This window comes from Hemicordylus capensis, chromosome 3, assembly GCF_027244095.1.
Source record: "Hemicordylus capensis ecotype Gifberg chromosome 3, rHemCap1.1.pri, whole genome shotgun sequence".
Lineage (NCBI taxonomy): Eukaryota > Metazoa > Chordata > Lepidosauria > Squamata > Cordylidae > Hemicordylus > Hemicordylus capensis.
The window spans coordinates 9379675-9404139 of record NC_069659.1 but is presented as its reverse complement, the minus strand read 5'-3'; the positions used below and the strand labels follow the sequence as shown (position 1 = coordinate 9404139).

General features: G+C 46.0%; 1 protein-coding gene across 2 annotated transcripts in view; it reads right to left on the bottom strand.

Moving 5' to 3' along the window:
- The window catches only part of MYO7A (myosin VIIA), a 188866-nt gene extending 168198 nt beyond the window's left edge, over nucleotides 1-20668 (bottom strand). The window contains exon 1 of one of the 2 annotated variants that reach the window (XM_053309990.1): nucleotides 20508-20668. The gene's annotated coding sequence lies outside the window, so the exon portion shown is untranslated. Of the gene's footprint in view, nucleotides 1-8971; nucleotides 9068-20507 lie in introns of those variants that run through there. The other variant, XM_053309989.1, reaches the window with a different exon arrangement.
- Between the last annotated feature and the right edge of the window lie 3797 nt (nucleotides 20669-24465).

Sequence of the window (24465 nt, the reverse complement as noted above, 5' to 3'; positions counted from 1 at the left end):
CAGGACTTAAAAAATTACACACAAAAATTTTCTTAAAATTTTCTTAAAATTTTTCTTAAAAAATTACACAATTCAAATATTATGCTAAAATATAAGAACAGATCTATTTTTTTTTTAAAAAAAAATACAGAGATAAAAATAACCATACGATATACAAAGAAGCAGCAATGGAGCCCTCTCTCCTGCTGCTATATCGCTGCTGCCCGATATAGTACCAGCGGGGATTCGAACCGGCAACCTTCTGCTTTTTAGTCAAGCAAGCATTTCCCCACTGCTCACTTAAGGTGACTGCACAAGCCAGGCTGAAAAGGTGGGACTTGAGGGCTCTCTGGAAGGCCTCCACAGACAATAAGCCTCTTAGGGCCTCTGTGGCTGGGGATGATGGGAGTTGTAGTCCAACAACGGCCAGAGGGCCAAACCTGTGCATCCCTGTTCTAGGGCATAGGTACAGGGCTCAGACATGCACATATGCGCACGCGCATGCACGCACACAATCAATGTTTAATGGGTGTTCTGATGAGACTCATCAGGAAATGCACATCAATTTTTCAGCCCTCTGGCAGAAAGCACCATATAACCTTCCCTGTCTTCTGTGCCTCTGAACAATGCGCAGCAGACAAAGGGGCCCGCACAAAGAGCCTCGCCTTCTCCTCCTGCTCTTGGCTTCTGTCTGTCGAGCTATTTGTAAAGTCGCTCCAGGGAATTCAATACAGGCCGGCTGCAAAGAGACGGGGAGGGCCGCCCCAGAGGCAGGTGATTTCCTTTGCTTCTCCTTTGTTCTCAGGCCCCCCAGGGCTTCTGTGGCTACAACCAGAGGAACGAAAGAGGAGATCATTTTGCAACTTGGGCAGGTTTAATTTCAGCCTGAGGAAAGCCAGGCTGGGGCTGCTGGGCTGTGAGCAGTGAACATCCCTTGTCACCAGGGTCTGGTGCTTCCTTTAATGGGGGCTTATCCAGAAGACCTGAGCAGACGGAGCCCTCGCTTTTGAAAGGGAGTCCTGGGAGGGGGAAACAGCACAACCAGGGCTCGATTTGGGGGCAGGGGACCCAGCAGGGCACCAACTGGGGCACCAAGCAAACACATCTTATATCTATGTCCAAAACTGCTGGAGACATTAGGACCCGAATGGATGCATCACCAGAGCATCTGTGGGCAAGAGAGAAGCGCCAGCAGGCTTGCGATAACTTTCAGGTGTCGGTTTCACAAATATCTGAAGGGAAAGGGTGCGACCCGACCCGCCTCCCGCAACTGCCCTAAACTAACTCAATGGGGCGGAATGTTCACTGACTCAGAGGACACTGAACAGACAACCAGGTGGGTGGAACTCAATGGTGAGGATCAGGGGTGGGAAGTGCCTGAACAGAAAGAGTGGGAAATGTCTCCGCTTGAAGTGAAGCCAGCGTGGTGTAGGGGCTAGAGTGCTGGACTAGGACCGGGGAGACCCGAGTTCAAATCCCCGTTCAGCCACGATACTAGCCGGGTGACTCTGGGCCGGTCACTTCTCTCTCAGCCTAACCTACTTCACAGGGTTGTTGTGAGGAGAAACCTAAGTATGTAGTACACCGCTCTGGGCTCCTTGGAGAAAGAGCGGGATATAAAATGTAAATTTAAAAAAAAAAACTCCTCAAGACAGTCACAACCTCTTCCACTTCTGAGAGGGAAGGAAGTTGCAAAACTCTTTAGTTTTCTCACCAGCCTGTCTCACAACTTTGTATTTCTGATGGGAAAAGGGACTGACACATATTAACTCGGAGGGGGCAGGTTGGGGATTAACAACTCTTTGAGTGTGAACTCTCCTGAGGAACTAAGTGCAAGTTGGTACTGAATCTGTTAATTGTTATATGTGCATATGCCGTATGCGCATACGCAATCACACAATAAACTCACAACATTCACATCCCCCCACCCCCCACACCAGGAGACACTGCAAGACCAAGAGGTGCAGGAAAGCTGATGGCGACCTGGGGACAGGGTGGGAGGATGGGCACTATCGCCAATGATTTAGAGAGGAGAGCTGGTCTTGTGGTAGCAAGCATGACTTGTCCCCTTAGCTAAGCAGGGTCCACCCGGATTTGCATTTGAATGGGAGACTAGAAGTGTGAGCAGTGTCAGATATTCCCCTCAGGGGATGGAGCTGCTCTGGGAAGAGCTTCTACTTCCTTTTGTTGGTCCTAAATTTCCTGGTCTTCAGTTTCATGGGATGACCCCCGGGTTCTAGTGTTGTGAGAGAGGGAGAAAAATTTCTCTCTGTCTACCCTCTCTACTCCATGCATAATTTTATACACCTCTATCATGCCTCTCTGTAATTGCCTCTTTTCCAAAGACCTCTGCTAACTGGGCAAAGAGGCACCTTTTACCATGGTGATTCTCTTTATTTAGCAGGCGGAGAGTAACTGGCCCTCTCCACCCCAGCACAGTGCTTTCAGTGACTGTTGCTGGTGTGTGTCTTATGTTTCTTTTAAGAATGTGAGCCCTTTGGGGACAGGGAGCCATCTTATTTGTTTGTTGTTTCTCTTTGTAAACCGCCCTGAGCCATTTTTGGAAGGGCGGTATAGAAATCAAATTAATAATAATAATAATAATAATAATAATAATAATAATAATAATAATAATAATAATAAAGAGCCCCAGATGCTGTAGCCTTGCCTCGTAAGGAAGGTGCTCCAGGCCCCTGATCATCTTGGTTGCCTCTTCTGCACCTTTCCTAGTTCTGTGTCCTCCTTAAGAGATGGTGACCAAAACTTGCTACAGAGTCTTGTACTGCAACCTTCTATATGTCCCAGACAAGGTCTTCCATTTGTACAACATCACAAAGTGCCATAACTTCTTGAGCTAGTGCAACTTTGTTTGTTGCACCCATTGACTGTTAGGACATGTCCCCAAATCTGAGAGCTGGGGATAGGAACATAGGAAGCTGCCATATACTGAGTCAGACCATTGGTCTATCTAGCTCAGTATTGTCTTCACAGACTGGCAGCGGCTTCTCCAAGGTTGCAGGCAGGAATCCCTCTCAGCCTTATCTTGGAGATGCTGCCCGGGAGGGAACTTGGAACCTTCTGCTCTTCCCAGAGCGGCTCCATCCCCTGAGGCAAATATCTTGCTGTGCTCACACATCAAGTCTCCCATTCAAATGCAACCAGGGCAGACCCTGCTTAGCTAAGGGGACAAGTCATGCTTGCTACCACAAGGCCAGCTCTCCTCTCCAGAAGATGAAGCCGGCTCCAGCTCCAGAGAAATAAAAAATGACTGCACATGGCAATGGAACATTTGTGCAAGAGCACAAGAATGGCGTAAACACAATTATGCTGTTTGTAATCATTCTTTCCAATGGCTGCCAATTGCACAATGGCACCTGCACCATTCTTGCACTGAATGCAAGGGCCCTCTTGCGCAACGGTGCAAGATTAATGTGTGTTACAAAGCACACATAATGGCTTTGGAATGTGCCCTGCTGAGATAAGAGCCTCCCCATCTCTTACCGTTTTTTAAAAGGGCTGTTTGTGCATTTATTCATCCAGACTTTTAATTAGACTTCTGGAATCCATCATTGTTTTAAGGTTCTAATGTTTTGATTTTGTTTTCATCTGTGTTGTTTTCTTGCAAACCACCCAGAGACATGAGTTTTGGGCTGCTATATAAATACATAAAATAGTATGCCAGCCAATAAGTCAGAGAGAGAGGATGGATACAGGGAGACTCTTATAAGGCGGTTAGACACATTCATGGATGAGGAGAGGTCTATCAATGGCTATTAGCAATTATTTCTGTATGGAGCATCTTATTTATTATTATTTCTCTATGTAAACCGCTTTGGCAACTTTTTAAATTGAAAAGCAGAATATAAATATTTGTTGTTGTTGTTGTCGTATGAAGCAGCCCTGATTTTCAGCAGCAATGAACCTCTGAATTCCAGAGCAGGCTGCAAGGGAAATCTGTTGCCATCATGGTGTGCTTCCTAAAGGCTTCTGGTTGGTCACTGTTGGAAGCAGGGTGCTAGACAAGCACCTTGTTCACACATTCGCTCAAATCTGTGTTTAATGTGGGCTGATGACATTCGCCTGATTGTGTGAACTCGGGCCAAGGTGGTTGATGGCCAGAGATGAATCTGAGATTCCTGCCTTGGTGTGGGTTCACGCAATCAGGCTACTGCAGGGTAATTCATATTAAACCTAAGTTCGATTGACTGTGTGAACCAGGCCAGGATTGACCTTAGTCTGATTCAGCCCAGCTCTTCTATATTCTGCTGCAGTTGAACTACAATCTGTCCAGAGCTATCCTAAGCTTTCCTGCTGACAAGGTTCCCGACGAGGGAGGTGAGCTGGTCTTGTGGTAATAAGCATGAACTGTCCCCTTTGCTAAGCAGTGTCCACCCTGGTTTGCATTTGAATGGGAAACTAAACATGTGAGCACTGTAAGATCTCCCCCTTAGAGGATGGAGCTGCTCTGGGAAGAGCATCTGCCTGCTTGCCTGCAGAAGGTTCCACGTTCCCTCCCTGGCAGCATGTCCAAGATAGGACTGAGAGAGACTCCTGCCTGCAACCTCGGAGAAGCCGCTGCCAATCTGAGTAGACAAGACTGAGCTAGATGGACCAAGGGTTGGACTCAGGATAAGGCAGCTTCCTATGTTCCGTTAAGGATGAAGCCATCATGCCTCTGACTTAAATTGTGCATGCCGAGATTGTTTGCCAAGCAGCTGTATTTGTTTGCAGAGCAAAGTGCAAACCGACAAAAGCGGGGAGTGGAATGCCCAGACCTTCCGGGACACCTTCGATTCCTGGAACCTGACGCTAAAGAAATCCCAGCTGAAAATTTCAGCAACCTTTCATTTGTCTCACCATGAGATGCTGCTACAGGGGGAGCCAACATTTTGGGCAGACGTGCCAAAAGTCCAGGCCTTTGGAGGGCACGAGGGGGACATATAAAACCCCTGCACCACCCATGGGCTAGTTTACTGAGTTTTGAAACAGGCAGTGTACAACACAGGAAAGGTCAGCAGGCCTGATCCTGTGCCCTTGACAGGCTCTGCTTCTGCTGTGGTACAGAGGGAACTGCCTTATACCGAACCAACCTGTTGGTCTCTCCAGTTCTGCATCGTCAACTTGACAACTGTATTGCCAAGAGCCAGCATGGTGTAGTAGTTACAGTTTTGCCCTAGGACCAAAGGGGTCTGAGTTCGAATCCCCCTCAACCATGAAACTCACTGGGTGACTCTGGGCCAGACACAGCTCTCGCAGCCTAACACCACAGGGTTGTTGTGTGGATAAACATAGCCATTGACACAGGTCTGGGTTGCTTGAAGGAAGGGTGAATATAAATGTAAAACAAAACAAAAATAAAACCCCTCTATGTGCTGAGTTAGTGCTCTACCACTGAATTACAGCACCTCCACCATCCTCCAGTGACCATGTCACAAGTTGGCCAATCCTCCTTCAGGGACAAATTGTTACTTCAAGGGGGGGGCAATTTGGGGCAGGAACGTGCCCCTCCTTCTCACCTGCACTGCTCAGTTCGCCACTCTCGGACTGCTTTACAACCGATATATTTATTGACTGGCATGACAAAAATTACTCAAAGAAGTCCCATTGAAATTAAAAAGGCATTGCCCAACTTGTCCTTTAAATTTCAACGCAACTCAAGGTTAAAAAGTGTGCCGTCGAGTTGGTGTCAACTCCTGGCGACCACAGAGCCCCATAATTGTCTTTGGTAGAATACAGGAAGGGTTTACCATTGCCTCCTCCTCCCACGCAGTAGATGATTCCTTTCAGCACCTTCCTATATCGCTGCTGCCCAATATAGGTGTTTCCCATAGTCTGGGAAACATACCAGCGGGGATTCGAACCAGCAACCTCTGGCTTGATAATCAAGTCATTTCCCCACTGTGCCATCAGGTGGCTTCAATGCAACAACTTTGAGTAACTTTCCTCATTGTGTCAGCCATTCATTTCATTATTCTCAGCCCAATTTTTCCTGTATGTGGGAAGCTGCCTTCTACTGAGTCAGACCCTTGGTCCATCTAGCTCAGGATTGTCTACACTGGCTGGCAGCAGTTTTTCCAGGGTTACAGGCAGGAGTCTCTCCCGGGAGATGCTGCCACTTGAACCTGGAACCTTCTACATGCAATGTAGCTGCTCATGCAAAACATGAAAGAATGCACTCAGTCCCAATATCCATGTTTTGTGTGGGAATAACCTCCATTTGCCATACCTTGCAAGGTTGTTGTGATCATAAAATGGGGTCAGCCAACGTCTGCCGAGCAACTTGGACGAAGGCCAAGATACCAATGTGATCAATCAGTTTGTCCCGTGTTTGTTTAATTCAGGTGAATTCTAATTCCTGTACAGCTTGAGCCAACAATTCAACATGGGGACATAGGAAGCGGCTTTCTGCTGAGTCAGAACCTTGGTCCATCTAGCTCAGTATTGCTTACACTGACTGGCAGTGGCTCTCCAAGGCTTCAGGCTCAGGGGTACTCCAGCTCAGGGGTACCCCAGGGTACCCCCACCCCTACCCCAGTCTTACCAGATGCTGTTAGGGATTGAACCTGCTGCTGAGCTACGGCCCGACATGCCCAGTGGGAGTCTAACTAGCTATTATTCCGGTTCCTTGCTGAAACCTGCCATTATTAAAGGAATATCTCCTGTTCTCTCTGCGGGGAGTGAAGCACCATCTGGCCTTCCCACCGATCTGTGTCTCCTCTACCTGCCTTTTCGCAGGCCGGATTACCATTACTCAAATGGCAATTTTGGCTGCACTTTCTGGCAGGGATTGAGTCCAGAAGGAAATGATGTCCTTGCCTTACATGTCTGCCTCGACAGACCACCCCTGAGCTTCTGCTGGCAAAACGGCAGCAGCGATCAAACTTTCACCAACAGTTTCACAGAGCTGATGTCCTCTCCTGTTGAAGGGAATCAGCCCTTTCTGCCGGACCCCTCTGTAAATCTAATCTGTGGGTTCTTTCATTGGGGGGTGCGGATTAGAGGGCACTTTTTGTCTTTTGCACAGTTTGAGAATATCATGAATGGGTTGTGGTTGTGGTTGTTGTTGTTGTTAATAATAATTCGATTTCTATACCACCCTTCCAAAAATGGCTCAGGGCGGTTTACACAGAGAAAGAATAAATAAATAAGATGGATCCCTGTCTCCAAGTCATCATATAGTGTGGGAAGCAGCCGTTTTTAGTTCAAATGATTGTTCCTATCAATGCAGCCATTTGGGGCAGTGCAGCATAGTGGCGGTTTATTTTATTGATTTAAAAGATTTCTGGGCCACCCCGGCCCAGCACACTGCTGCTGAGGGTGGCTTTCAATAAAACCATGATAAAATAAACAAAATAGCAAGCCTGCATGGCAGACAGGCCTAAAACTGAATTAAGACTGGCAAGCCAATTAAGATCAAATTTTAATGCTTCATTTAAAACAGGGGGCTGCAGATCGTTTTGAAAAGTTATCAGTCAAGGAGGGAGGCTGAAGAAACACACCAGGATGGTTTTCCCAAGATGGGAGGCCACTGCTGAGAAGGCCCTGTCCCTGGTGCCCGCTAACTGAATCTCTCTGAGTTGACAATCTGAGGATCCTCACAGACCTGGTTAAATCACTGCATCCCTCAGGAATGGCATGTGATACAGTGGGGGTGCTATGGGGGGTCCCTATAAACTAGGGGACTTCTGCAAGCAGTTTCTGGGGATACCCCCATGCTGAAATTCTGTGTAACACATCTCACGCCATACCCAGCTCTCAGGCATGGCTAACATACAGCACGGTACATCAGTATTGCTCAAATGCAGGAAATGTACATATTGCATTGCACAAGAGTAAGTCCATTATTTCCAACGGGGTTTGCTCTTGCAAAACACAATGTGCATGATTCTTGGAGTTGCACAATTAGTGTGTACCCCACATTACTGGGCTGCCATATCATTGTGCAGTATGCCAGCCGGTGATTTGGGGAAGGGGGAGGGAATCAGAGGGCTGCATGGGGAGAAGGAGGATCCTTTGCTAGTAGTGGTCTTATTTGTATTTTATTTCTATCCCTCTTGTTATCTAACATCTCTCAATATAGCTCACAAAAAGTGTACACAAATGCAATAAATACTGGTCGATAAGAACACTTCTACAACTCAAAATAAAAACTTCAGAGATAAAAATCATTTTAAGTGGCAGAATGAAACATTTTCCACAAGAGGACAGTTTTTCATCACATGCCTAAAGATGAGAAAGGAGGGAGCCTACTTAACCTCTCTGGAAAGAGAGTTTCACTATTGTGGTGCTGCCACCCAAAAGGCCCTGTCTCTTTCAGCTGAGCAAAGACTGTCTGTATTGGCTCCAGTCACAGACACCTACAGGAGCGGAAACAGAGGCAAAGGGGCTCCTTAACCCTTTTCTCCCCAGTGAAAAAAGCAAAATAAGCATTGGCAGAATTCTCCCCTTTCAGTCCCATTTAGGGATTGCCAACCCTAATGGCCACCTAACAGCAGCCTTACACACAGATCTGAAGCAAAAGCGTTTCCCCCACTATTTGACCACAGTGCCTGCCAGCAAAAGCTTGATTGCTCTGAGTCAGGCTGCCCACCCCAAAAGGTCACAGGAGTAGGGTCAGTAAAGAAGTTGGTGAGCCAGCTGGGTTGGCAATCGGTCAGTTGCTAAGGCTGAAGTCAGTAGAAAGATTCGACAACATTGCACAATCTAACCCAGGACTGTCTACCCTGACAAGCTATGGCTCTTCAAGGGCTCTGGCAGAGACTCTGCCATCACCTGCTATCTAGGGAGGTGCAAACAGGCTCAAAAATGAACCATTTCGAAGTCGAACCGGTTCGGTTAGAAGGTTTAGGGTCGAGTTGAACCCCCACCCCCCATGTTCGGGGGTTTGATGAGCCTTTAATTTTTTTTTAACTTACACCCTCCAGGGGGCTTCTCTAAGGTGGCAGGGGCGGCGGTGGTCCATGGAGGTCCCCCCTTCCCCTCACTGGCCTACCTTTAAAATTCACCTGGTTTGGGCATCTTTGGCCCTTTCTGGGCCTGTTCCCTGGCGCAGCAGCCATTTTGGAGGTTGCCATGGCTACGCAGTGGGACCCTGCATGGCCGTGTCAAAAATTGTTTTTTTTTTCTTAAAGGCCCCCCGGACCGAACCAGGGTTAGGGGGCCCAAACCAAACTGGCCCGGTGCAGTTCGAGTTTGGTTCAAATTTGAACCGAACCAGGCCAGGTGGTTTTGTGCACATCCCTATGCTTCAACTGGCGATGCCAGGGACTGAACTTGGGATCTTCTGAGTGCAACACACATGCTCTATCATGTCACTACTGCCCCACCAGTCTGAAGCCACTGTGGCTGGGGATGATGGGAGTTGTAGTCCAACAGCTAGGGGAGCCAGGGTTAAGAACCCCGATATAGACTATAAACTCCTTGAAACCGTTGCTATTTCTTCAGGGATTGTCTAGCACAGGGCTGCAGAACTTTGCCCTCTTCCTGCTGTTGCTGGACTCCAGCACCCTTCATTCCTGACTATTGGCCACTGTGCTGGGGATGATGGGAGTTGTAGTCCAACAACAGCAGGAGGGCCAAAGTTCTGCAGCCCTAACCTAGCAGAACATTGACTACAACTGAATTCTATCTAGGAGCCACTCACATTTTCTCTTCTGAGAGCCAGACTGACCAAGTATTTTGCTAACAACGTTTCAAAAACTTTGCCAAAGCTTTCAAGTGTTTTGAACTTGAAATTTTGACTTCAACTTCTGATATCAATATCTGGCATTCATTTTTGGAGCTGACTGTTGGCATCCAAACTCAGCTTTGGCTGTTTAAGGAGATATTTGCCAGGCAGTTAAATGAATGAATATGGTGAGAAAAACAACACTGAACGGTTAGAAACGTAATAAGCTGCAGTATACTGAATCCAGCCATTGGTCCATCTAGCTCGCTGCCATCTACACTGACTGGCAGCAGCTCTCCAAGGTTTCAAGCAGGAGTCCTTCCCGGCCCTAACTAGAAATGCTGCCAGGGATCTAGCATGCAGACTGCTCTACTGCTGAGCTACAGGGCCATCTCCTTAGGCGAATATCTTACATCAGACAGTGCTCACACATGCAGTCACCCATCCAAAAACAATCCAGGACAGACCCTGCTTAGCAAAGGGGACAGTTCATGCTCACTACCGCAAGACCAGCTAGGGAGACTGTGGTTGCTCAGGTTACCCTACACGCTCAGGTTATCCACCCTGCCTCTTAGAACAAAGAATCTTCTCATTCCAGCAAGGCTGCAACCATACCGAGTCATCACGAGGGACCCTTCAAACAATTTCCAGCCTGGGTCCCACTCCAGCTAGACACAGTCCTTTTGTGGGTTACGGTTTATAAATGACTTAGCATCTATATAGCCCCATCCATGTACATAAAAGAAGATAAAAACGTCAGAGATAAAGAATGAGAGGACAGGTCCCTGCCCCAGGGAGCTTACAATCCAGTTGCTGAAATCAGGGAAACAACAAAGGCAGGAGAAAAGGATGGGAGCAGCAGGGAAAGAATGTGTGAGCGCTTCCGTTATACTTGAGCTTAATTACAGTTGGGCAGGGCTCCCCAGATGTTGGACAACAACACCCATGGTTGGCATGATGGGAGTTGTAGTCCAATGACATCTGTGGGGACCCAAGTCTGAGAACCCCTGCGGCAGGGAATGGAGACTGAAACAGTTGTCAGGTACTCTAGAAATCAATTGGTATCAAAACATTATTAGATGTCAAATGTTGAGGCTGAAAATCAAATACTCTCTCAATATTTGCGCATGCAGAGAAATAGCAGAGGAGAATTCCGGCAATAATTTTCCAAGCTAATTTTTCAAATCCATTTCAGCTCCAGATTCTTCTCCACAGCACAGAGAATTCCCATCCGTTGCTGCCTGGCAGTCTTGCTTTCTCCAAAGCAAAGACGACAGGCCAAGCTAACTTCTTCTGGAAGCTACTCCCAAGCCATTTTCCTCCACCCAGTCCTTTGAAGCTAGGCTCTGCAGCTCCAGAAAAAGCCTGGAAAGCCCTTTTGCCAAAAAGGCCTTCATTCACGCTAGAATAATCCCTTCCATGGTAACCCAGGGATTGCGAAGTCACAAGTTAGCAAGCACAAAACAGAGACAACCATGCAGGCAGTAGACGGGCAGGAGATTTAGGACAGGCAAAATCAAGTACTCTTTCACATAACTTCTAGCTAACCTATGGAATTCACTGCCACAAGATACAGTGATGGCCGCTATACAGTACAGCCCAAAACTATACATCCAGCAACAAACTGCATGTATCAAACAACTGGCACATCGCCCATATACAGGATTCCTTATCAGCCATGATCTCAAAATACCATATACTCCAGTACAAAGGATTCACACATTCATCTATGTGAGTTATCAAGTGACATACATTCATGTGTGAATCGGACTTGACTCAGTGGCAAGGAATATTAGCAGTAAAATTTACAGTAGCAACATCAACAGCATCTGCAGTCGTCATCCATTTAGCATCATCAGCATACAGGTCCCTTTGCAGAGTAAATGGAAAACAGGTCTCTGCCCCAAGGATTCTACAGTTTCAGTTCTGAGAGAGGAGAGCTAATAGTGGGAGTGTGGCAAGGAAGGAAAGGAAAGGCTACCGTGGGGTGAATATCTTAACTGTGAATGCAGTTAAACAACTTTTTTAAAAAGCAAAAAACTGAGTGCTTATCTATGGGTCAAACTGTACTCTAAACTGGAGCACCCTAACTGAAATTCCCACTGTAATTTCCCTTTGTGTCAAAAACATAAAATAAAAGTGCCCTCCAGATTTGGATCAGGGCTACCTGTGCATGAAAAGGGGGTTGAACTGAGATGTCCCCCCCTTCCCCGCAGAGGCTGTTAAGAGTGCAAAATTACTTTGGGAGTTTGAATCCCATCACTCCACTGTCACAGGAACACAGGAAGCAGCCATACACTGAATCAGACCATTGGTCCATCTAGCTCAGTATTGTCTTCACAGACTGGCAGCAGCTTCTCCAAGGCTGCAGGCAGGAATCTCTCTCAGCCCTATCTAGGAGATGCTGTCAGGGAGGGAACTTGGAACCCTCTGCTCTTCCCAGAGCAGCTCCATCCCCTGAGGGGAATCTCTTCCAGTGCTCACACATCAAGTCTCCCATTCATATGCAACCACGGCAGACCCTGCTTAGTTAAGGGGACAAGTCATGCTTGCTACCACAAGACCAGAGGAAGAAATTCAACACACTGTGAGTCATATGATAGCCTGGTTCACAGAATTGTGCAAATCTAGGTTTAAAGTTGGAAACCAACATTAGGCGGGTTCTCATGCCCACAGGAATCGTAGGTGAATATGGGTTACCCCCATTCACATGATTGTGTAAATCCATGCCAGCACAGGGATCTCAGATTGATTTCAGGACACAAACTGACATCATAATCTTGTCATGGCTTCCCACGATTATACTAATGGACTGGAGGTCCGTCTCCAGTTACCACCAGTTCGTCTGATGGAGACTCAGAGGCAGACCTTCTCTGTAGCTGCTTTGAGGCTGTGGAATGCACTCCTGGAAGAATCCATAACCTGAGTTCATTACTGGCCTTCAGGAGAGCCCTTAAAACCTATCTGCTTGGCCTGGTTCTCCAGGGTTTTTAACTGTTCAAATGTTTTAACTGTTAATAAGTTTTATGCTGTTTTTATAGTTTTGGTTTTAATTGTTAATTGATTTTCATTGTTTTTACTTTGACGTAAACTGCCCTGAGCCATTTTTGGAAGGGCGGTATATAAATTGAATAAATACAGTACAATACAATACAATACATACATAAAGTTGGTTACCAACTTTAAACCTAGATTTGACCGGCTGTGTGAAGCAGGCCTCAATATCCCAAAGCAACTTCAAGAAAGATTAGCCTGATGAACACCTCACCACTGAGAAAGTGTCCTTGGGTGGTGACAGTTTGCAGTGAAGAACTGGGAAGGGAGCAATGCTTAACCTTTGCCCCACCATTTCTCCTCCTGCACTTTCTGCTTCCTTTTTCTACCCCATCAAGCTTTGATATCCTGGTTGTTTACCTGCAAATGTAGGTCTGGAATCCATGGAGTGGAGGAAAGCAGTTTATGGGAATTTCAGGCTGGGCTGATTCCAAGGGGTTGTTGCAAGTGATAGTGGGTGCTGCTGTCCCCAAAATGTTTCCTGCTCTCCTGTACACCAGACTGGATCTTTACAGCAAAGTATCAGATATTACAGTCTAGGACTAGGGAGACCTGAGTTCAAATCCCCATTCAGCCATGATACTAGCAGGGTAATTCTGGGCCAGTCACTTCTCTCTCAGCCTAACCTATTTCACAGGGTTGTTGTGAGGAGAAACTTAAGTATGTAGTACAGCGCTCTGAGCTCCTTGGAGGAAGAGCGGGATATAAAATGTAAATCATCATCATCATCATCATCATCATCATCATCATCATCGACATAGCAATACCAGGGGATAGCAGAAGAGAAGAAAAAGAAATGAAAAAATCACCAAATACAAAGATCTACAAATTGAAATTGAAAGGCTGTGGCAGAAAAAGACCAAAATAATCCTAGTGGTAATTGGCGCCCTGGGTGCAGTTCCAAAAGACCTTGAAGAGCACCTCAACACCATAGGGGCCACAGAAATCACCATCAGCCAATTACAAAAAGCAGCTTTACTGGGAAGAGCCTATATTCTGCGACGATATCTATAACCATTGACAATAAAATTCTGGCATCCCAGGTCCTTGGGAAGGACTCGATGTCTGGATGAAACAAACCAGTCAATAACACCTGTCTGACTGTGTAAACAAGAAATAATACTGTCTTTGATATATTCTTCAAGGCCTCTTTTCTTCTCCTCTACTGTTTGATGGACTGCCAGCATTCCTCTTCCACCTAAGCTGCGATAGGCTACACCTCCCTCGCAGCTCAGGTGGAAGAGGAATGCTGCCATTCCATCAAACAGTAGAGGAGGAGAAAAGAGGACTTGAAGAATATATCAAGGACAGTGAAGAAGATGCACATCAAATGGTCAATAACGAGAAACTATTCAATGAAACAAACAAGAAACACCAATGAAACAAAGCAGGCTTACAAGAAAGAACAAGTCAAGAACTGAGCAGAAAAATGGAAAAAGTAGCCCCTGCATGGTCAATATTTGCACAATATAAGTGGAAAATCAGACATCACCAAGACCTGGCAATGGCTTAAGAATGGCAACTTGAAGAAAGAAACAGAGGGCTTAATACTGGCTGCACAAGAACAAGAACTAAGAACAAATGCAATAAGAGCAAAAGTAGAAAAATCCACCACAAACAGCAAATGCCGCCTTTGTAAAGAAGCAGATGAAACAGTGGACCACCTCATCAGCTGTTGTAAAAAGATCGCACAGACTGACTACAAACAAAGGCATGACAAGGTAACAGGGATGATACACTGGAACATCTGCAAAAAATACAAGCTACCTGTAGCCAAACATTGGTGGGACCATAAAATTGAAAAAGTGGTAGAAAATGAAGATGTAAAAATATTATGGGACTTCCGACTACAAACAGACAAACATCTGCCACACAATACACCAGATATCACTGTAGTTGAGAAGAAAGAAAAACAAGTTAAAATAATCGACATAGCAATACCAAGGGATAGCAGAATAGAAGAAAAAGAAATAGAAAAAATCACAAAATACAAAGATCCACAAATTGAAATTGAAAGGCTGTGGCAGAAAAAGACCCAAATAATCCCAGTGGTAATTGGTGCCCTGGGTGCAGTTCCAAAAGACCTTGAAGAGCACCTCAACACCATCGGGGCCACAGAAATCACCATCAGCCAATTACAAAAAGCAGCTTTACTGGGAACAGCCTATATTCTGCGACGATATCTATAACCATTGACAATAAAATTCTGGCATCCCAGGTCCTTGGGATGGACTCGATGTCTGGATAAAACAAACCAGTCAATAACACCTGTCTGACTGTGTAAACAAGAAATAATAATAATATATATCATAGCTTAATACAGCCATAGTATATCACCAGGCTTAGTTATTTTAAAAGGCCTCTTGTTTAAAGAAAACTCATCCCCCTAAGCCGGAACAAGCAGCGGGAACCAGTTCAGCGAGGTAGGGAGGAGACTCCTCCAGCCTCCCAGGAGCCAGGCCAACCCCTTCACTTCCTTCCTGGCCAGGAACTGTGCTGGGAGAAACCATGTGTGCAGGGGGGTGCAAGGTCATTTCCCCTGCAGATTTCAGCTGGCCTGGCACTGCTGGCTTCTCTCCCCACCCCAGGCTTTCCTGGCACACGATCTTGGACAGGAAGAGAAAACTAGCCTGGAAAGCAGACTGGAAAGTCCGGCCTAATCCGAAAAGACACGGAGGTGATTCACACAAGCAGCAGAAACGGGGCTAAGGGAGCCCAGCCCAGTTGCTTCTGCTCATGTGCAGCATTGGGAGCTGTGCGGCTCCCGGCGACAAGCCCGCCTCAATGCCCTCCCCCTTAAATGAGGAGCGAGCGCAGAGGCATATCTAGGGAAAATAGCGCCTAGGGCAAGCACTGAAATTGCGCCCCCTGTCCAAGCATCTGACACCCATCTTTCAGATAACTTTACCATAATATCAGCTCAAAAATACAAGTCAGGCTCGTTAATCTTTTAATATTTCAAAAACTATTTAGCAGTGGACTTAGCCAGACCAAAAAATGCTGGAAAACTACAAATTGCAGTATGCTGGGGCTCATGAAATACCCAAATACTATGTGGAGGTGGACTTGGAAAACTAAACAGAAGTGCCTGTCTAATTCTCTACTATGCATTGCAGCATCACTATTACATATGTTTTAAAAATAAATGGAGAATTTGGCTTTTCCCAGATACTCTGAAAACAATTAAATAATATGCAGAGTAAACTGTGTCACTGCTTGGAATATATTCTAGTATTTCAGAAAGACAATTAAAATGAGAGAAAGAGAGCAAGAAACTCCCAGTGGGCCTTAATACTAAGGATTTCACACTGATTCAAAGACAACTCACCATTAATAGCCATATTATTAAGACATCACATTTAATTCACTTATCACAAGAAGCAAAGTTAGAGCAAATGAATACAATCCTAGCTCATAAGCTTCAGCTCAGTATTCACAAGTCCTGATTCTCTGTACATAGTGCCAGGCTGACTATGTGTACAGTGACTTATATTAAATTTTTAAAAACATTACCTGTAGCCCCTTCGGGGGGCTTCCTAAAGGCCATGGGGGGGGTCTGCAAAGGTTCCCCCTCCCCCTTAATTCACCACTACAGCCCATCCCAGCCTGAGGGCCTTGCAGGGTCCATTTGAGCATGTGTGTTGGCCATTTTTAAAAATATCTTTTTTTAAAAAATGGCCGCCAGAAACAAAATGGCCACTGCTCATGCTCAATTGGCCTCTGTGAGGCCTGGCATGACCTAGGGCCTCACAGAGGACATCTGAGCATGCACAGTGGCCATTTTGTTTTTGGTGGCCATTTTTTTCATTTTAAAAAATGGCGCCCCCTTCAAGTGGCACCCGGGGCACATGCCCTGCCTGCCCTACCCTAGATACGCCCCTGAGCGAGCGCTCTGTTAACCCTGTTTTGGATCATGTGTCTGCTGTAGCTGCTTGCAGCCATAGTGGACACACTCGGGGAGGGGGGAGGTGAGGGGGACCCCAGGAATGCACCGTGGACACTCCCCGCAAACCCCCTTACAGCTCCTCACACTAATTGTGTGAAGAGCCTCACTATTTCCTAAGAGAAATCGGGTCCATTTTCTAAATACATCTTTTAAAATGTCAAACAAGCTTCATTAATAAGGTAACTTTAATGACCTTCGCTCTAGAAGTATTTAATGTATAGCAAAACCCTCACTCCCCTAATCATTTATCATTTATTTTATTATTTTTCACATTTTGTATCCCGCTCCTCCTCCAAGGAGCCCAGAGCGCTGTACTACATACTTAAGTTTCTCCTCACAACAACCCTGTGAAGTAGGTTAGGGTGAGAGAGAAGTGACTGGCCCAGAGACACCCAGCAAGTCTCATGGCTGAATGGGGATTTGAACTCAGGTCTCCCTGGTCCTGGTCCAGCACTCTAACCACTACACAATGCTGGCTCTTTGCCACCCCTTTTCTCCCCCCAAACAAGATGTTCTGGAATCACACACACACACACCCCGTTTCAGGAGAAATGGGAAAAGATAACTTCTCTCTCCTCTACTGCCAATCCTCTTTCCCAGGAGTCTTTGTTGTACACCAAAGGCCATCAGATTAACATTTTATTCCACTGCACTGTCGTCTGGCCCTAACATCACTTGCCATCCTGGATGCTGGTCTGCAGGGTTCAGCAGATTCTGCTAATCATCTTGTAGCAATATGCTGGTGTTAATAAACAGCCTGGTCTGCATTACCTAGAGCAGTGTTTCTCAAACTTTTTGGAGTCAAGGACCGCTAAATTCTTCGTGCAGAGTTTCAAGGACCGCTACATTCTTCATGCGCAGTTTCCCGGACCAGCAGTTAGTAAAGGGGTTTCAAGTCTGTCTGTCTGTCTGTCTATCAGACTTCTATACTGCCCAAAACTTGCATCTCTGGGCAGTTTAGAATGAAAATAATATAAGCATTAAAATAATTAAATTTGGAATCTTTTGCAAACATGGAATATTAGGGGTTCTTAACCTTGGGTCCCTCAGTTAAACTCCCATAACCCCCAACAACAATGGCATTTGGCCATTATGGCTGGGGATTATGGGAGTAGAAGTCCACCAATGTCTGGGTACCCAAGGTTGAGAACCCCTGAATCTAAAAGCCTGGGTGAACAAATTTGTCTCCAGTATGTCTGGAGTGGAGGTGCTTGTGATTACTCAATGGAGAGGGGATGTTGGGCCATTAGAAAAATTCAAAAGCTACATGGGGCCAATGAAAACAACATACAAGCAAGCCCCACTGATGCAAGAGGGAAACAGCGTTCCCTCTCAAGGCGCCTTGACCACAACAGGCAGCTGGGTTTCAATCAACCAACCTTTGGCTGCAAACAATGAGCATGCAAGAACCAGCAGCCCTTCAAGTGGCGCCCACTGCCATACTTTTTCCTCCATGCCCCCGCATCGCATACAGTTTGAAGCTGTAAAGATAGGGAATAAGATAGCTGTAGGAAGATCTCAGCAGCACGTGGAGGCAAGGCACAAGAAGGGTCCCATGCCTCCGTGATACTCTTCCTCTTCCGTGCCATGTGCAAAATTGAGTAAGTGAGTGCCTTGATTTCAGTTGTGCGGGGGGGGGATTGACTCCCAGTCAGGGACCGGCACTCAACCCTTCGGGGACCGGCAGCGGTCCAGGGACCGGTGGTTGAGAAACACTGACCTAGAGGGCTGCTGGGTCTCCCTGCTGCCATTGGGGCAAAGGAAAGGGCCACATTTTTCTCAGCAAATTAGTGCAGCCTTGCTTCTGGAAGCTGATTAAAATAGATGCAGAGAAGATGCCGGCATTCTATGTGGTCTTTGCAAAGTTTCCACACTAAACACTTCGATAAACATGATCCATTTCTCCCAACACTCTTGCAACACACTGAGTGAACCAGGGCACTGGAACCAGCTTCCTTTCCAGCAGCTCTGGAAAACTGTGCCACACACCAGCACCTGACCACTTTTGCCCCCGTTCAAATTCTAAAGAGCTTATGGGAACGGCGAGAGGGGAGGCGAGGATTCCAAGGCTTCAGTGAGTCAGACGTAATCTACTCGCTAGCAAATTCTCACTAGCTGAGGTCTAATGCTGTGGAATGCCAAGCTACAGGATGCATTTTCCGTAGTCATATGCTGCTTTTTATTTAGAAATGGCAACATGCGTACAAAAACAAGTTAAAATGGCAAGTTGACCATTTAAAAAATGCAATAAACACATGAAAAGTGAGTCTGCAGGAACAGAGAAATTAAAACCAACACAATCAAGCCCGCATTGCTAAAAGCTCTCTGAAACAGGAAAGTCCCCATCCACCACTTAAAAACTGAGAAAGAGGAAGCCATCTAACCTCCTTACCTCAACAGGTCTGGTGCCACCTCTAAAAAGGCCCCAGCTCTGGTAGCCACCAGCTGTTTGTGGTAGCCCAGAAAGCAAGGCTGATCTCAACCACAGCTGATCTTAAGGGCTGGGCATTGTGCGAAAATGGGCGCTATTAGAACTGAACTCCTGTGGCTAACTGAAAGCCACAATGAACTCAAGCAGTTGCGCGAGGTGTCAATCATTTTAGAAGTGCTGGATGAAGCATCATTGCTTGGAGAAGGGCAGCCTGATGTTTGTTGCAGAAGTCTCGCAATCCAGAAGTCACACCCCAGTTTTCTTTGCAACACAACTGAAATGGGCAGCTGACATGGTTGCACATGAAGAATGTTTCATGTACATGCAGTGTGTGTGTGTGTCTCGGGGGGGTGGGGGTGGTCAATGTAAAGTTGTGTGGGGAAGGGCAATTTTCACCATTCCCATCCTTCCTTGGACAGCCCTCTGTGCCTCCTGAAATATACATCCCTGAGGGTCCTGCAGCTCTCAGGGATCTATTTTTGGAAGGCACACTGGGTTGCAGGCAGAAGGGGAAATGATTGAAAACCAACCATCCCTCCCTGTTGTGTGCATGAAACATTTTTAACATGCAATGTTAGTCAATGTCAGCCTCTGATTAATTAATTAGATTAATAGATTTAAGAAATCAGTCAATAAAAAAGGAATAGCACCCCTGATTCATTGGACAGGAGACTTTTAAAAGGAAAAAAGTATTTTGAAAACAAGAATATATAACAATGGCAGAAGGCAAGCACTGCCTTAAAAGATTCACTACACCCTTCTCTCAGGCAGAAGAGGCAATGACTCTTCTCTGAGGATTCCTAGATGACAGATATGTATATCAACCCAAAACAAAGCATGTTTCATGCTTCAGAATTCTTTTTACTCATATGCAAGTTTAATCAGCAGTTGAAATCGACTAATTGACTAAAACAGGTGGTAAATCGACCAAGCCTGCAATCTTATGCATACTTACTAGAGAGGAAACGCTATCAAGCAGTGAAACTTACTTCCAAGTAAAGATGCATAGAATTATTGCGTTATGTCTGAGTGACAGCCGTAATCGTGGGGTGCATCATGTTGGGACCCATTTCCGAGACTGATCAACGCAACCGCTTGGGATAGCAAAGTGCCACCGAGTGGGTTAGCTCAGTGCTTCTCCTGCATATATATTCCACCAAAGGGTTTTTCTTCTCTTTTTTGAAACAACTCCATCCCCTTTTTAGATCAAAGCCGCACCAGAGAGATAAGTCTCCCCAAGCAAAGAACAGCAGCTGAGACACGCAGCCGGGCTGTCGGAATCAAGAGAAAGCAACGTGTGTGCAAGTATTCCTGACAAAGAAAATCAGCAGTGGCTCTAAGAGGCTTTGGAGCAAAGCCGCATGAATTAAAACGAAAATCCAGACAACCTGTACCGAATGGCTCCAGTCTTAGGTCTGCTACCGGCTTACCTTAGTGGTACATGGAAATCTGTTTCTGTGACTCCAAAGCTGATGGGTGGGTGGAGGGAAACACCCAGAAGTCCAATTTTCAAAAAGATGGGAGTCCAGGCAGAGAGAATATTAGCTGGCCCAAGGGGGTAATGAATGCATAGTTCAGATGCCTGGTTTTTTCCGCCACCGGCTCTCTCTCCTTCCTTCCTCGGGAGCTGCTTTGCATATAGGACCTGATTCACTGCCACTGGCTCCCATTCATACACTCTGATCCTTCTTACTGAGGGGAGGAGCCCAAAGCTGAGATTACAGAACAGACAGGCAGGGAAAGGAGCAGGAGCTGGGCTCCCCCTCAAGGATTTTGATGTGGGTGTTGTTTTGTTTTTACTTTTCGACAAAGGAAGGTCAAAAGTTAAGCACCTCTCCCCACTTCGACAAGCCTGCTACCACAAAAGTGACAATTTGGGAGACAGGTGGTGCATCTTGCAGGCTGCTACTGGGCCCGAAAGAATTCCTATCAGTGCCTTTCAGAACTGGGTGGCAGGGAGTTTCGAAGCAGGCGCTGCACCTTCTGGCAATGTGGCACAGTGATGAGGAAAGCATCACCAGTTGGATTTCTGCCTGCCACGCACCTGCCAAAAGCAGAGGGACTCTGCCAGGTACACAGCGGTGACGCTATGAAAATAATTACAAGATGATAGGTAGCAAAACAAATAAACTGCTCTTGTCTAGAATTGCCAGCTCTAAACCTGGAGACTGCTCTAAGCTGGCCCTTTGAAATGCTCCAGAGTGGGGTTTGCCAACCTTGGGCCCTCCCCAGATGTCTCTCTCTCTCACACAACACTAGAACCAGGGGTCATCCCATGAAACGGATTGCCAGGAAAGTTAGGACTGACAAAAGGAAGTACTTTTTTACACAGAGCATAATTAACCTATGGAACTCTCTGCCACAGGATGTGGTGATGGCCACTAGGCTGCTAGTAGAGCCACAGGGGCCAGGATAATAAGAAGTTAGCAGCCCTAGCTGTGGGAAGACATGTCCCACCCTGAGGCATAGGAACATAGGAAGCTGCCATATACTGAGTCAGTCCATAGGTCCATCTCGCTCAATATTGTCTACACCAGTGTTTCTCAACCACCGGTCCCTGGACCGCTGCCGGTCCCCGAAGGGTTGAGCGCCGGTCCCTGACTGGGAGTCAACCCCCCCCCAACTGAAATCAAGGCACTCACTTACTCAATTTTGCACATGGCACGGAAGAGGAAGAGTATCACGGAGGCATGGGACCCTTCTTGTGCCTTGCCTCCACGTGCTGCTGAGATCTTCCTACAGCTATCTTATTCCCTATCTTTACAGCTTCAAACTGTATGCGATGCGGGGGCATGGAGGAAAAAGTATGGCAGTGGGCGCCACTTGAAGGGCTGCTGGTTCTTGCATGCTCATTGTTTGCAGCCAAAGGTTGGTTGATTGAAACCCAGCTGCCTGTTGTGGTCGAGGCGCCTTGAGAGGGAACGCTGTTTCCCTCTTGCATCAGTGGGGCTTGCTTGTATGTTGTTTTCATTGGCCCCATGTAGCTTTTGAATTTTTCCAATGGCCCAGCATCCCCTCTCCATTGAGTAATCACAAGCACCTCCACTCCAGACATACTGGAGACAAATTTGTTCACCCAGGCTTTTAGATTCAGGGGTTCTCAACCTTGGGTACCCAGACGTTGGTGGACTTCTACTCCCATAATCCCGAGCCATAATGGCCAAATGCCATTGTTGTTGGGGGTTATGGGAGTTTAACTGAGGGACCCAAGGTTAAGAACCCCTAATATTCCATGTTTGCCAAAGATTCCAAATTTAATTATTTCAATGCTTATATTATTTTCATTCTAAACTGCCCAGAGATGCAAGTTTTGGGCAGTATAGAAGTCTGATAGATAGATAGATAGACAGACTTGAAACCCCTTTACTAACTGCTGGTCCGGGAAACTGCGCATGAAGAATGTAGCGGTCCTTGAAACTCTGCACGAAGAATTTAGCGGTCCTTGACTCCAAAAAGTTTGAGAAACACTGGTCTACACAGACTGGCAGCGGCTTCTCCAAGGTTGCAGGCAGGAATCTCTCTCAGCTCTATCTTGGAGATGCTGCCAGGGAGGGAACTTGGAGCCTAGATGCTCTTCCCAGAGTGGCTCCATCCCCTGAGGGGAATCTCTTACAGTGCTCACACTTCTAGCCTCCTTTTCAAATGCAACCAGGGCAGACCCTGCTTAGCTAAGGGGACAAGTTATGCTTGCTACCACAAGACCAGCTCTCCTCTCCAAACTTCATTTGCTTGGAGGCTGTTTGCAACAGAGCTGAATGCCCTTCAGCTGGGCTAAGCAGTGTGAGCCAGGAGTTCCCAATCCCAGACTTGGATCCCTAGATGCTACTGGACTACAATTCCCATACCTCCAGCCATAGTGGCAGGGGATGATGGGAGCTGTAATCCAGAAAGAAGACCCTCATTAAGAAGACCCACCTGCTTTCTCGGTTAAAATGAATTTTGAACTGTTTGCTTTTATTCTGTAAAATGGTTTTAATTGTTTTTAATTACTTTTTAATATTTGTTGTCTTTTAAATTATGTTCACCACCTAGGGATACATGTAGGGATATGCCATCTTATTTATTTATTATTTCTCTGTGTAAACTGCCCTGAGCCATTTTTGGAAGGGCGGTATAGAAATCAAAATTAATAATAATAATAATAATAATAATAATAATAATAATAATAATAATATCAGGCTGCATATAAATATAATAAACATACAAACAACATCTGGGGATTGAAGACTGAGAATCCCTGAGTCAGAGTTGCAATGAGAGTTGTATCTGAAATTTCATCTAGAATGACGTTTCCAAGAGGCGGCTTACGGCAGCAATATATCTGCCTGCCCAGTCTAAACGTGTGGGAGATGAGGGTGGCTATGCCCGTCTCCAGCCCCACAGAAGCACATCAGGGGCAGCTTGTCCAGACTGCCGTATTCAATTCATGCCCCCCAATGCATGAATCGAATACTATTTAGTAGCAGAGTCATGATTTAAAGTTAAATGGCCAACTGAGCAAAGGAGGTGCCTTTTCCAAGTGGGGAATATCTTTAGATGTAGTTCCCAATGAAAATGCCTTGCTGCTTTATTCAGTTAATTCGGGGATTTTCGATCGGGGGTTGCAAATACCCTGTTAACTGAGCAAAGAGGCACCTTTTTAAAGTGGTGATTCTCTTTATTCAGCAGAGGGAGAGCAACTGGCCCTATCCATCCCTAGCTCAGCGTTCCTCCAGTGGCTGTTGCCGGGGTCTACCTTGTGTTTTTGTTTTTATTAAGATTGTGAGCCCTTTGGGGGCAGGGAGCCATTTTATTTATGTTTATTTTTCTGTGCAAACCACTTTGAAAACTTTGGGTTGAAAAGCAGATATAAGTCTGTGTAGTAGTCGCATAGTAGTAAATTAGGTAGTATTAACCGAAATAATCTACCTTCTTTGAATTTCCAAGGGGTGTGACCTCTGTGTCAGGGGGACAAAGAGGACGGCAGAAGGAAGGGTTAGTTGTCAAAGTCATCAACAACCCCCCCCACCCACTAAACAGGCTCCACCTTCAAAGAGCCCATTCTAAGGAAAGCAGCACAACCACACCATCTTGTGGAAGAAAGTAGGACATTTTCAGTTTCATGCCTTTTGTTAGTTTGTTTTGGTCGTGTTTATTAATTATGGCTTGCTTCGTTTTCTGGAATTTTATTGTATTTCCCCCCTGAAGACTTGGAAGCACTCATTAGGACCAAAAGTCAGACTATCTATCTATCTATCTATCTATCTATCTATCTATCTATCTATCTATCTATCTTTCTATTTAAAATATTTCTATACTGCCCAAAACTTGTGTCTCTGGGTGGTATACAATTAAAATCATTTAAAACATTAAATCAATTAATAATTAAAATCATTTAAAAGATTAAAA